Below are 13,447 nucleotides of genomic sequence, written 5' to 3' on the forward strand. Positions count from 1 at the left end.
AGTGGGCCTTCAGCATTGTCCATCTGAGACAGCAATTTGCTTCCTGCTGCTGTTCATCTTCATGTGACTTCTGTTCCTCAGACACTGGAAGTGCAATTGTAGAATTAGCAATTCTATTAAATAATGAGTAGCCCCTGTGCTGAGGAAATGTGGACTAAGCAGTGAGGCTTTGAAGGTGAGATGGCTTTAGAAATCCTGCCAGAAATCTGAGTAACTGGCTGGTCCAGGAAAGCTGAAGCTGAGTGTGGAATTGAACCCTGAGATGACTGGTGTCTAATTTTCCTACTATTCAGTATTCCTTGCTTTGTACAGCATCTGTAGTTCTGTTTTTGTCCAATTTGAAAATAATTTAAATTGGGCTTCTTGCAAAGGTATTGCAGTACAATGAGTGATGTAGAAAAGGCCTGAAAGGCAGCAAATTTCCTGAGCTGAGCACAACAGCATTGGCCCACATCACAGCCAGTGGTGGGTTCACTTTATGTGTGGTAAGTCAGGTTTTCTTGCAATAGATTAGTGGCTTTAGAAAATCTCTAAAACTCCAGTAAATCTATTTCTGGTACATTATTGACTGATGCCAGAATTCTCACTCTTTTTTTTTTTTTTCTTTTCACTTTGAAAAGAACCTCAATGAGTTTAATCTCTGTCATTCAGTCATTTATTTAAACCTGGAATGGGCCCATATGTCCTTGTACAAATGAAGAACAGCTCAAGGCTGATTAGTATTCCCTGAGCCTTCATGGATTATTATTAGCAACTTTTCCCCCTTGAATGTTTACAGAGCTTTTGTGAGCTTTTTACATCAGTTAGCTTGTCCTTTCAATTTTCTATTATACCTTTTGTAATTGCTTTCTGTCTATATTTGATATGTTGTTGCTTTACTCCAGTAACTTCCATTATCACTTTCAGCTTTGCTGTTGCTGGGATCAACCTGATTGCATTATTTACTCTGTTTGCTTTAAATATCACTTCTTCCTTGTTCTCCCCCCTCCTCTTCCACCATCTTTCTGGGAATATTTGAGCTTAGCAATGTAATGCTGTCTGAAGTCTTATTTGTTAGCTTCATAGCCTAAGACAGTGGTTGCTTGAAGCCAAATGATGTGTTATCATAAAGCACTAAACACCCACAGACCATTATTGAATTTATCATAGCTACCAGCTCAATACACAGTGAAAGATAAACTTGTTTTTTACTGCCTGTGGAAGTCGGCAGGTTGATTTCTCCTTTAATTCTCATTTTTGTCAATACCAGAATAATTAAATCCCCATGAGTAAGATCAGTTTATTCACAGCTCTCAACACAATGAGTCCAACTATTTTTGCGTGTAGGGTTGTGTTAAAACAAAAAATTACCACTCCAAGCCTTCTGCTTGTTCATGTGCTCCACTGCCTACCAGAGGCTCTGCTCCCAGACCCTCCTCTCCCCATTTCTCAGTGTGATGTGTGACAGACATGGACAATTCCTCGGTGCAGACAAACTCCAGAGTTCATTAAGTCCAAAAGGGGCCTGAGTGTGTTGGCTCCTGCTCCACACACAGTCCTGACAACATTTAACCAGCACCTGCCCTTCCCAGCCCATCCAAACCAGCCCTCTCTGTCACTGCAGGAGTGAAGCTCCTTATTTGCAGAGAGAAAAGATTACTGTGTTATAATAAACATGGAAAGTGGATGCAAATTTTGTTAAGCATTTAAAATCAGAAATGGAGCTTCCCTTCTGTTCCACACTCCAGCTCTACGTGCTGTAATTCTTGGGAAGGCTCAGTGGGGTTGCTCTGTTGCTTCTGTTCCTTGAAATCTGGCACCAGCTCTCCTTGCTGTGTCTTAAATATATGGAATAAATGACTATTTCACAAATGAGCTGTTGCTTTTTCTGCCTCCATCACCACTGGGGCAGTGGGTACTCCAATACCCATTACCAGGCTGCAAAGCAGCATCTCCCTGAAGACAAACTATGCTTCACAAAATGTTTGTTGTGCAGGTCCAGGCTCAGATTTGGACTTTGTGTACAAATCTATTTTCAGTCTTTAGGTATGTTTCTGTCGCACTTTAGAGATGCAGACTGATCTTGTACTGCAAAAAGTGCAAAATACTGAAAAAAGCAGCTTTTCAGTAAAGAAAAGATGGCCTACACAGCTACAAGGCTTCTTTGTTACAGTTTTCAGTCATTTAAATAAAGGCTGAAAGGAAGCTGTTTAAATTTGATAAAACGTGGGGCACAGCCATATTTGGCTATTTAGCTTTTATTCCTCATTTTGCTGTGCAAGGTTTCCTTTCTCCATGAAAATAATTAGCAAAAAACTCCATCCATAAAGCCCTGCCTTGAGCTTAATGCTAGGTCAATGAGCCTGTGTTCTTTCTGGTACGGGATGCTGTCTGTGATTTTTGCATTCATTAATTTTTATAAAGGAAATAATACCTCTGCCTATATATGTTGCCTATAGCAACATACAGATTTCTGTTCCAAATCAAATTTCATCTGTACTGTGGATGGGAGGGAAGCACAGAGCTGCTACAGTGTCAAATCAAAGAATTCAATTCCATAGAAATAACCAACAGCAGTGCTTATTATATTATGCAATTAAATATTACAGTCCTGCAGAACCTTTCTGATCTCTCTTGGTTCATGTACTTTAAAAAAAAATAGTTTCAGTTGCTGTCTCTTAGGTATCCAAATTCTGGCTCTATTTCTGGTAGTTATAACCCAGACCTGCTTTTAGAGTAATTCTTTGCCTAACAAAACCAAGGAAAATCTAATTCCTTGTGTCTTATTGGTCTTATTGATCTTATTTGCTGTAATATTTTCTCCAGTTGTTAGAATAAATGTCAGTGCATGGCTGGCATCCACAATGTGGTTTCACACATGCTTCTGGCCTCAAAAATCCCTCACATCCACTTATTCCACAGCTTTAAGGTATGAAAAAATCTCAGCTTCCAAACTTGCATCACCAGTTTTTAGGAAAAGGTCTTCAAAAGAGCAAGGAAAAATTTAATCTGCTTTTCAAGGACATACTAGAAATTTGGGATTTTTTTAAAGTGCTAATGGCATGGACATCATTCCAAATTGTGATTTTTATTTACCAGCTGAATGTGGAGGCTTTCTGAAAGCCATGCTGAGGATCAAATGCCCCCTTGTAGAAGCCTGGTTTATTTCTGTAATGAAATATCCCTGCTTAAAGTCCAAAGGCCCCACTTTCTAAAGGGATCGGACACAGGAAGGTGATGGAGAATTGAGGTGTGCCCACCTGTGTGGTGCAGCCAAGAGGCAGAGAAGTCCCAGAGCAGCTCCCTGGATGCTGCAGTGCCCAGCCCTGCCAGAGGATGCTCTCCTCCACAGCTCCAGGCTCCTGCTGGACCAAGGCTCTGCAGGTGCTTTCAAGGAGACAGCGCTCCTTGGAAAAGAGCACTGACAGAAAGCATTCCTAGCACTGAAATCCTTACTTTTGCATCTTCTCCTAAAGCCAGGCGCCTTCAAGGAGACAGCGTGGTGCTCCTTGGAAAAAAGCACTGACAGAAAGCATTCCTAGCACTGAAATCCTTACTTTTGCATCTTCTCCTAAAGCCAGGAGCATGAGCTTTGTTGACTGAAGATAGAACAGAGAGATTTGGTCCTTAAGACACTGTGGCAATACAGCTCCTGAGCACCTGACAACTTTCTCAGTTTCCTCTTCCCCCCCATGACCCCTTTTTAGGTGTGTTGGATCAGTTTTGTTCGCACCACAAGAGCAACAGATGTGCTTCTCCATTTTCTTCAGGGTCTTGCAAACCTTGCCTGGGGATATTTGTTAGTTTCTGGTTCCTTCTGCTTGAAAGAACAAGACATAATAGGCCATCTGCATATTTGTACTTCTCAGATGAGGATTATTTCATTTGCAAGGAGCTTAATAGAATTCTGAAGAGTCAGCTTTGTTTATCATTTTAGGGAATGGGACAACATTTCTGCTTAAAAATTAATTACAAGGACATAACTCAGTTGTGAGACCTTGTCGGGATTGAGAAAAATCCCACATTCTCAGGAGAGTTATTGGCCCTTTTGTCATTTGTAAAACTGACTTTAAAATGATAGCATTAGTGATTAAAGACTGAGAGAAAGAAGTCTCAGAATAACCAATGGATTCTCTGGCATATGTTAATATATTCTGTTTGGAAAGGTTACTTCCATTTATATTCCAGATGAAAATACTTGGTGACTTTATTGCACGTAATCGCATTTTTTCCTACAGAAGCTGAGTACTCTGGTTAGCACTGGGAATAATAACCCAAAAAATGGTGATGAATTAAATTAATAAAGAAGTGTTGATTTCAATCAAAACGCATTTTAAAATATTAGAAATAGACATATTGAGTTATTTTTCTTATATATAATTTTTATTTTGATTATATCTTCTACAGTAAATTTAATACTACAATGTTAAAAAAGGAACAAGAAGTTTCAATTTAATAAGAAAAATCTGTAAATTGCTGATCTAAATTATTTAAATTGATTTTTATGGCTATTTCATTTCCTTTGGTAACATTAAAAAAATCTAAAATAAACAAGAAAGACAGGGATCTGTTGAAATGAGTCAGAGGAAGCCACTGGGCTGATGCCAGGGCTGGAGCACCTCTCTTTTGGGGACAGGATGAGAGGGCTGGAGGGGCTCAGCCTGGAGAAGAGAAGGCTCTGGGCTGACCTTGTAGCATTTTCTAGTGCCTAAGGGGGCTAAAAGGATCCTGGAAAGAGACTTTTGGCAGGGGCATGTAGTAACAGGCCAAGGAATGACTTTAAACAGACAAAGGGGAGATTTAGATAGAATATTAGGAAAAAAACCCTTTTCCCTGTGATATTGGTGAGGCCCTGGCACAGGCTGCTCAGAGAAGCTGTGGCTGCCCCACCCCTGGAATTTTCCACATCTCTATAGTGGTTGGAAGCTTAGCACTTTTTTTTTCTCCACATTTTAGCTTAGGACATAAACGAGACCTTTCTCAGTTTTTCCTTGAAATCTTTTCCACTCCTTTACATTCAGTGTCACCTTTGTCACTTGAAGCCCTCACTTGGAGGGTAGGACATAATTCAGATTCCAGTCACTCCTCCCTGCTAGACTGGGTGAAGGGATCTCAGCATCTCAAGAAGGTGTTTTAAACATAAAGATAGGAGATCTGGGCTGTGAATCAGCTGCTGCAGCATTTAACTCAGCACAGAAAAACGTAAATAAATAAACTGAGGATGGCAAACTCAAAGCACCCTGCTAAAAGCTGCCAGCACTGAAGGGAGCAGTTCTGGGGAGCTCAGGCACTCTGCAGTCAGGTGCCTGTGAGCCTCCCCTCAGCTGACAGCAGTAACACCTTCTGCAGGTGACAATAATCCCAGGCACTGCTTGCACCTGGGCGTGGGACCAGCAAAACCCAAATCTCTGAACGGGCCAACTAGCTGGGGCCACGAGGATGTCTTAACCAGGGAAAGAAATCAGTGGCCAGACAGATTTATTGCAGCTCAGAACTTGTAAGCACCTGCCAGGCTGTTCCTGAGTGTGGGTGCTCGTGGCTCCTGGGGAGGCACTGCAAGGACAGTACACCCTCCCTGCTGCAGGAAAGTGTCCCTGATTATTGATTAACATCCCAGAGAGCCATCACCTGTACCCTCCTCTCCCTCACTCTTAAAATAACCTGATTTTCATGGCTTTGCAGCTTAAATTTATGCTGGCAGTAGCAGCTTTGCTGGACTGTTGAGCTTTGAGCAGGAGGGTCCCAGCCTGGCTGGTTTGTGGGATGAAGTCCTGGGGCTGGGATACAAGGGTTACCTGGTGAGAGGAGCCTGCAGGAGAAGGGTTGATGAGAAGTGTTTAAGGTTTACAGCTGTGGAGTGACCCAGCTATGACCAAAATCCCTGCAGAAAGTGGTGCTGACAAGTTCCCCCATTATGGCAGGAGACTATGCTTAAACGCCCAGGAACATGAAGCTGTGAACAAAAATCCCCCTTGCAGACAAGATGCTAAATTTTGTGAGATGAGATGTTTTCCACTTGTGTCTCCTGAAGGAAGGTTTCACCCTGGAAGGCTGCAGTGCAAACTGAGTTTGCAGTGAGGAGACAACCTACAAACCTTTCTCCTGCACAGCCAGGTAAGTACTCCCACGAGGAGCTTGCTCACTTTTTTTGGGATAGCCCTGAGCCTCAGTGCTCCTGTGTGGGTTCCAGCTGCTGCAGGCTCTGGGATGGTGCTCGCTGGTGTTGGTTCTGCCTGCTGTGGACAGTGAGTTACAGACTTGCATGTCCTGTTCCAGGAGTGTGCTGTGTCTGCCTGGGGGTCTGCTGGAAAGCAAGGAAGAGCCTGCAGCAAAGCCCTGGGCTTTGTGATCCTGGGAAACTGGCTCAGTGCAAATGTCTTCTGAGGGCTCCTCTGCTCAGCCTGGGCTCTCAGGTGCTGTAAATGAGAGCTGCTCTGACCACTGCTGCTTCTGGCTGGGGATCTCATTATTGCTAAACTGAAAATGCACTTGCAAAGGAGGTGTTTGAGCTTCTAGACTGCTTTGGAGTTTGAAAAATCGCTTTTCTCCCCTGATATTTTATTTTATTTTAATATTCTTGTTCTTCTCCAAGTCTTTCTACTCCTGGGAGGACTGAGGAATAGATTGTTTTCATTATCATTATTTCAGAATGGGGGGCAGGAGTGGATAATGATCCTATTTCACACTTCCATGAGTTGCCATGTGGTGATGACATATGCCCTCCAGCAGGAAGTACTAACAAGTGGCTCTTAATTTGCATTGAGCCGTACTGCCATTCCCAAAACTCAGTATGTTTTCTGCAGTATGTATAACCTGGTACTCCCTAGACCTTTGTAAATATTGCTATTCAAAATTGATATGCAATAACTTGAGGATTTTTAGTGACATCTCTCAGGTGTTCTGCCTTCTACCTCCTTCCTCTTTTGGTCTCAAAACATAAGAGGTGTTTTAATAGGCACCCCAAAAATACATGCCCCAGAGCAGAAAACAAAACTAGGTTTACTTGGTAGTTTAGAGGGCTCTTAGTAGGATATAATCATAGATGGATCCCAGGCAGCACACAAGAATTAAAATGTAACTTTGAAATGAAAGTTAATATTTCATCTTGACCTGCTGTGATCTAAAAGGAAGATCATCTCCTGTGTGTCATGTGTGATGTAGAGCAACTTTTGTCTCTGCTTTTCCTTTGGATAATCCTTATTGCGCCCATGTTCCCTCTCAGGACTGCAGTCTGAGAAGGTGTGAGCCAAGCAGGATATTTGGGGTTGGATGCTTGCAAGGAAGGAGAGTAAAGCCTTGCTGATACAATGGGAACTGAAGTATTAAAACATATCTGATCCTTCCTGAAGCAGCAGAAGAGCTGTGGGATGTTGGAGTGTGACTGTGCTGGAGCACACATTGCTGCTGTGCAGACTTCTGAGGGTGTTGATGTGTGCAGAGCAGAAGGATGAAAAGCAGTAGATCAGGTAATGAGCTAAAGTGAAGAGCCAGAGAATGGGTTAATTTGGAGGCAAAACCAAAGGTGCATCACTGAATTCGTGTTTAAGGCATCCAATGCAGCAGCAGTGTAACACCTCTGCAGACAGCACTGGAAGTGAGATGTACAAATGTGATTTCCTGGTATGTCACACATAAAACAGACTCAGTGTGTGTCCTGGGCATGGGCCAAAGATTTTTCACTTTCCTTTGTAGTAAGGAGAAAAGATATCATAAATAAATCAAACCTGAGAGGAGTAATTCCTACTCCTCAAGTGGCTCATCAGATCTGAATATGATAAACATAAAATGACAGCAATTTCAGTATAAACTCAATTATCTATGCATAGCAAATTAAAATTAGGCACATCCTTTAGTCTGAAAATTCATCCTAATGGAGATAGAATTCTCTTTCTGTTGAAGAGTGGAGTCCCTTGGGTACAACATCAGCTCAGGGGGAGCATTGACCTGGGAGGCCCCTGGCTCTCCCCTCCCTGATTCTGCTGGAGAACTTTTAAAGGAGTGAGATACCAAGACGTCATTACTCTGGATGTTGACTGGAAGCTCTGAACCTTTACAGGATGACAAATGTGGCTTTTAATTTTTTTTCAGAGCTGTTAGAATTTCTCTTACTCTTGCACTTTTTAACAGAGGCAAATAGTGCAACCAGAAATAAAGCAGAATTACTGGAATGCATCCTTTTAAATAATGGAAACAAACAGTAAAAGGGTTCAGAACTGCCAGCTGGTGGTGATTTCCTCCTCTTCTGGAAGTAAAGACTTGGCTTGAAAACAGGGAGGCAGGTTCATCAAGAGTTTAGAATAGGGACATGGGTTTTAAAAAAGATCTTTGCTTATCTTTTTGCTCTCCCACATAACCTGAATTGGCACCTTCACTTCTGTCTGCTGTGTTCCCTTCCTGTGCTGTTTTCCCTTCCAGGCAAATAATGTTTGAACCATTTTGAGGATGGGGTGGAACTTCCACCTGCTGTATAGATCAGGTTTTACTAAGACCTATTCTCCTCTGGCTCAGAGTGTGAGAACTCCTTCAGAGCTGCCTGGTTTTGACCTTGTGGCTCTAGGTCAATTTTATTTTCAGCTGGCTGGTGAGGATGTGCTCTCACAAACCACTGTGCTGCTGGTGTGGGTCTGCTTTCCCTGGCAGGGCCTGGGCAGCAGTGCCTCTGCATGGCTGAGCAGCCCCTCTCTGTGAAAACTGGGGAAAAAATTATAAATCTGTCTTGCAGGAGCAGAGCTAATGTGCAAAATTACTGTATTAGTTCACTGATGGATTTGCCTCTGCAGAATGAATAACTGGAAACTAACATCCAATTTGTTTAACGGTGACATGGGAAGAAGATAAATCTTGAAGTGGGATCTTAATGACTGTAATAATTAATTGTTTAATCTAAAGCCCTTGGAGGGTGCTTTGTGAATGTCCCAGTGTCACACACAGGGTGTGGGCACCAGCTCAGGGGGTGCTGGAGGGGGGCAGCAGGGTGGGGTCAGAGTGGGACCCACAGAGCAGGATGGCAGCCTGGTCTGCTTCATGTGAGGGGTGGAGGGAGAGGGGACATCTCTCACTGGACCAACAGCTGGGAGAGGCAGCAAGCTCCAGGGTGTGTGAGCTTTTCTCTCTCATGAAAACACAGAACATTCTGAGCTGGAGGGGACCCACAGGGAACACAGAGTCCAGCTCTTAGCCCTCCACAGGACATCCCCAAGCACGTTTTCCTCAGGTTTACACTTCCCCATGGTGTGGGGGCTGCTGCTTCCCACGAGATGCCTGGGATGTGTCTCCTGTTGTCCTAGGGGAGAAGTGCTGCCAACCCCCTGTACATTGTACATACCTGTTAAGGCATAAATAGCTTGGCAAATAGAGCTATTTATATATTTGTGTGATATTTTCCTTAACCTATTCTTAACACTATGCTTTTATTGCTAAGAATATTTAAATTGGTTGGGGAATTCCTGTTTTATGCTGACATTTATTCTGCAGCATCCAGTGCATCCTTCCCATCTGCAAACATTTACCTCAGGCATTGCTTTGCCTGGTGAGTATTTGTGTTCCTGGGTAACCCACATCCTTGTTTCTATAAGCTGGGCTGTCCTGCTTGCTGCAAGTTTGTGGTGTTTTTCCTTCCATTATTCCCTTGTGGGCTGCACCAGTGTAATCTGGTCCCAGCCAGGTTTTCTGTGCTTGCCCAGCAAACCTATTAATTACTGAGCAAAACCCTGGAACAAAATGTTTGCTCTTCCTCCTTGCTGCAGGGAGCAAGCTCCTTCAGTGAGCTGAACCTGGGGAACTTTGTCCCTGAAAGGTTTCCTGTGCTGTTAGTTCACAGGGTGCTTGAACAAGGTCATGTCTCCTTCCAGGTGGAGCTATCCTAGAAGGAAATGCTGCTTAAAATCCAAGGACTTTGTCTATGTAAATCTATTTTATTATTGCACATTAAGGAAGCAGTTAACCTTAAGTTGTCCTTCTGCTTGGAGAGAGCTGCTGTTAAGCTTTTTTGACTGTGGGCTTTTAGAAGTTAGAAGCACATATTAACAAAATGTGCTCTCAAGAGGAATGCAAGTAACCTGCCAGCCACTGCAGGCTGACAGGGACCTTTCACTGAGCGACACTTCCTCTTGGGGAGGGGAGAAGCAGACATTAGCAAAGCCTTTCTCCTCCCTGAGGGAATCCTGCCAGCTGGCAGGGGCTGTTCCAGCAATGGGAGGCTTTGGCAGGCAGCAGGGTGAGCTGTGGTTATTGAAAACCAGGCTGAAGTGGCAGCAGCTGGCAGCTTGAAGAATCTCTGACAGTGTGATGATAACCTGTCTAGTGCTGTCATCATTTGAGCTCAGCAGGACCAGAAAAAATGCTGATGATCTAGGGGGGATATGGAAAAGCTGTGAGGTTTTTTCCTACTTATCAAGGAATGGTTGTTTTCTTACAGCATGAAGGATGTTTTAGTGTTTGCAGAAATAAAGCTGCAGGAGCATCCTGACTGGCCTCTAAGGCCCACCTGACCGAAGTTTTACCATTACATTTGTAGTGGGAAAAGAAAAATGAGTCTGTGTATCAAGTTTCTTTCAGAAATCTTATTGCTGCAGCCAACACCTTTTCCCTTTAAGGGGGTGGAGTGGGTGTTGCCCCTCTCCCATTTATTGAGTGACTTCAGCAATTTGTTTCAGCCTGGTAAAGTGGTAGGTGATCTGCGGTGTAACTGAGAGAAAAACAGATGAAATACTAAATACTCAATGATTTTTATGTACAGAAGCAGGCAGTGTTCCCCAGTGATAGGGAGATCTGGAGACACAGCAGGGACAACATTTCCCCATGAGCCCACTGCAGGTGCCCAATTGCTGTTTGAAGGAGAACCTGAAGTGCACAGCAGGGAAGAAATCTGTGTTTTAGTCTGGGCTGAAGGCCTTTCCTCCTGTCTCTGAGAGTGTTTGGCTGGCATTCTAGAGAGTAGCATTACCAACTGTCCAAATGAATTATTCCACACAGCCAGACTGAAGCTAAATAGGCCCCAGTTGTCCCTTCTGGAAAGGATTTGTGCTGAAATGGGGACTGCTGTGGTGGTCATGGAGAGATGAGGATGCCAGACAAACTAGACAAACTCATTTCAGCATTTAGTCTGGAGAGAAGGCACAAATTTTTATTTAGATCTTGAAAAATGAATGAAGCCTGTCTCTTTCTGGTGAGTGGAAAAGGTGGACCAGAGAGATTGATATATCCATACACAGAGCACAGATGTGTTTCTGTGTATGGATATATCAACAGGATATTGTCCTAAAAACCCCCCAAAAAACAACAACAAAAAGCTAAAAAAAAAAAAAAAAAAAAAAAAAGGCACGTGTATGGCAGAGCTCTTGTATCTTGAGAACCCTGACAATCTGTACCAGGTATGGGTTGCACTGAAAGACTCTATTGGGAATCATGGGCAGCTCTTTAATTCTGGAACAAAGCTTTGGATTTCAGCTCAGTCCAATGCTTTGCTCAGACAATTATTGCTCATTAGCAGGTACCTAAAATTGCTCTGGAAGCTGTCTTGTGCAAATGTAATAAAGCATGTTCTGAGTATTTATACAGTGCCAAGTATTAATTAACATGAAAGATACCAGCAATTGACTGAACCCTCTGCAAGTAATTTTATTAATGTTTAATCCTTATTAATGACTTATTATAATTATTTGGGTACATGTTTTCCTAGCATATTTAGCACTCTCAGGCTCCATCATTTCCTTCACAACAGAGATAAGCTAAGCCTCAGGAATAAAGCTGAGCTCCAGTTTTCCAGCCTGCAGCTCAGCCTGCAAGCACTCCACTCAGAAGGAGCTGCTGTGAAGGGATGGCAGCACAGAAACCATCCCTGGGGAGCTTTTGAGTGCAGGTGTGTGTTATGAATAAAAGTTATCTATTTTTGTTTAAGGTTGCAGAGTTATTAGCTTCATTGTTAAGAGTTCTTCTTCAATTGCCCGTTAATGGTTGGTGATTAGCCATTGTCCCCCTGGTGCTTGCCAGGGAGCGACACCTGGACACGGCAGCACCAGGAGAATGGGAGTGGCCTCAGAGCTCGTATGCAGATGAGAAATGCATTGCTCCAAATCTTCCAGTTTTCCAGGAAAACCCCTAAAAACAACCAGCCAACATAGAACTAGGGGACCTAGGTGATGTCTAAGGATGGGCGCGTAGTCCAGTGCCTGCTTGGATCCTTTTTGCTTCTCACCCTGACCTCAAAGGATGTTCACTAGGGAGGGGACCCGAAGAGTTGGACCGAAAAGCAGGAATCTGCTAATCTCCCATGAGGACGCAGTCCCCAGCTCTGCCTGCAGACCAGCGGACAGAGCTGCTTCATCCTCATCCTCCTCCTCCATGTCACTCCTGGGAGCAGCGGCAGCGTGGGCGCGACCCGTCGATTTCTCCCCACCTGAGCTGAATCTCTTTAATAAAGACATTAAAAAGGAGAAAGATCTCCTGCCCATTTATTTCAGTATGGATTTGGAGCTGGGGTGGGAGGCCAGTGTTTTCTAATAAAACCAAATCCTGTGTGAAGGTGAGTGCTGACTCTGTGGAGCCCCTGGAAATCCCATCCGGGAGATTTGCCTCAGGTTGTTTTTAGCCAGATTTGGTGTTCCAGTAACATGCCTGATTAAAATTTGTGTGATGGAAAGAAAGGATTCTTAGCACCTGCTGAAAGCTGTGATTCTCTGGGGCTGCAGTCCTGGTGCAGTAAATACCTGAGCTCAAGGCTGAGATGCTGTGGCATACAAGCCAGGCTGCCACGGAATTCTGTGTTCAAATGGCACAATTCCTTTGCTAGCCCCCCTCTGCCCCCCAGTCCTGAGATGGAGAGATGGAAGCTTCACTGAGGGCGTTATCAGCAACCTGGCATGCTCTGAGTGCTGGATGATAACAATGTGATGACCTCCCAGTGATAAGAGTTGCAAAGAAAAAAACCAAGGGGCAAAGAAGGCAATTTACAATTGCAAGGACAAAATGTACAAATCACATCAGAGATAAAGAAAGGCTTAGGTTTATGATGATGCTGTTTGTTGTATGTGGTGTTATCACAAGATGCTGTAGCTACTTTATATTGCATCTAATATACAGACTAGATGGGCCAATTTTAAAAAAATCCAAATCAATTTAGCTTGTGGGAATTAATTTTGCTGTGGGCTTTCTTCTTTTCTTGAATGAAAACAGTAGGGGCTAAGTCAGAGTAGTGAACACTGGAGCCTGTTGGCAGCTGGAGCCTTCCTGGTGGCGCTTTTGTCCTTCTTGGTTGTTGATGCAGGAGCAGCGAATTTCAAGCCGTTATTAGCAATAAATGCTTTGAAAGTGTGCAGCTCTACAAATGCCTGTTTATCATTTCAGTAAGTGTAAGAGCTGCACACTGATAGAATAATGTTTTGGTTCTAGAATAATGGCTTGTTAATCTGTGGAGTGAATAGGAGTGGAGAAAAGAAATGAGCAATGAGTTTGGTTCCTGAAGCAATAT

The sequence above is a fragment of the Onychostruthus taczanowskii genome, unplaced genomic scaffold, assembly GCF_017590055.1.
Source record: "Onychostruthus taczanowskii isolate IOZ18803 unplaced genomic scaffold, ASM1759005v1 scaffold19, whole genome shotgun sequence".
NCBI classification, from domain to species: Eukaryota; Metazoa; Chordata; class Aves; order Passeriformes; family Passeridae; genus Onychostruthus; species Onychostruthus taczanowskii.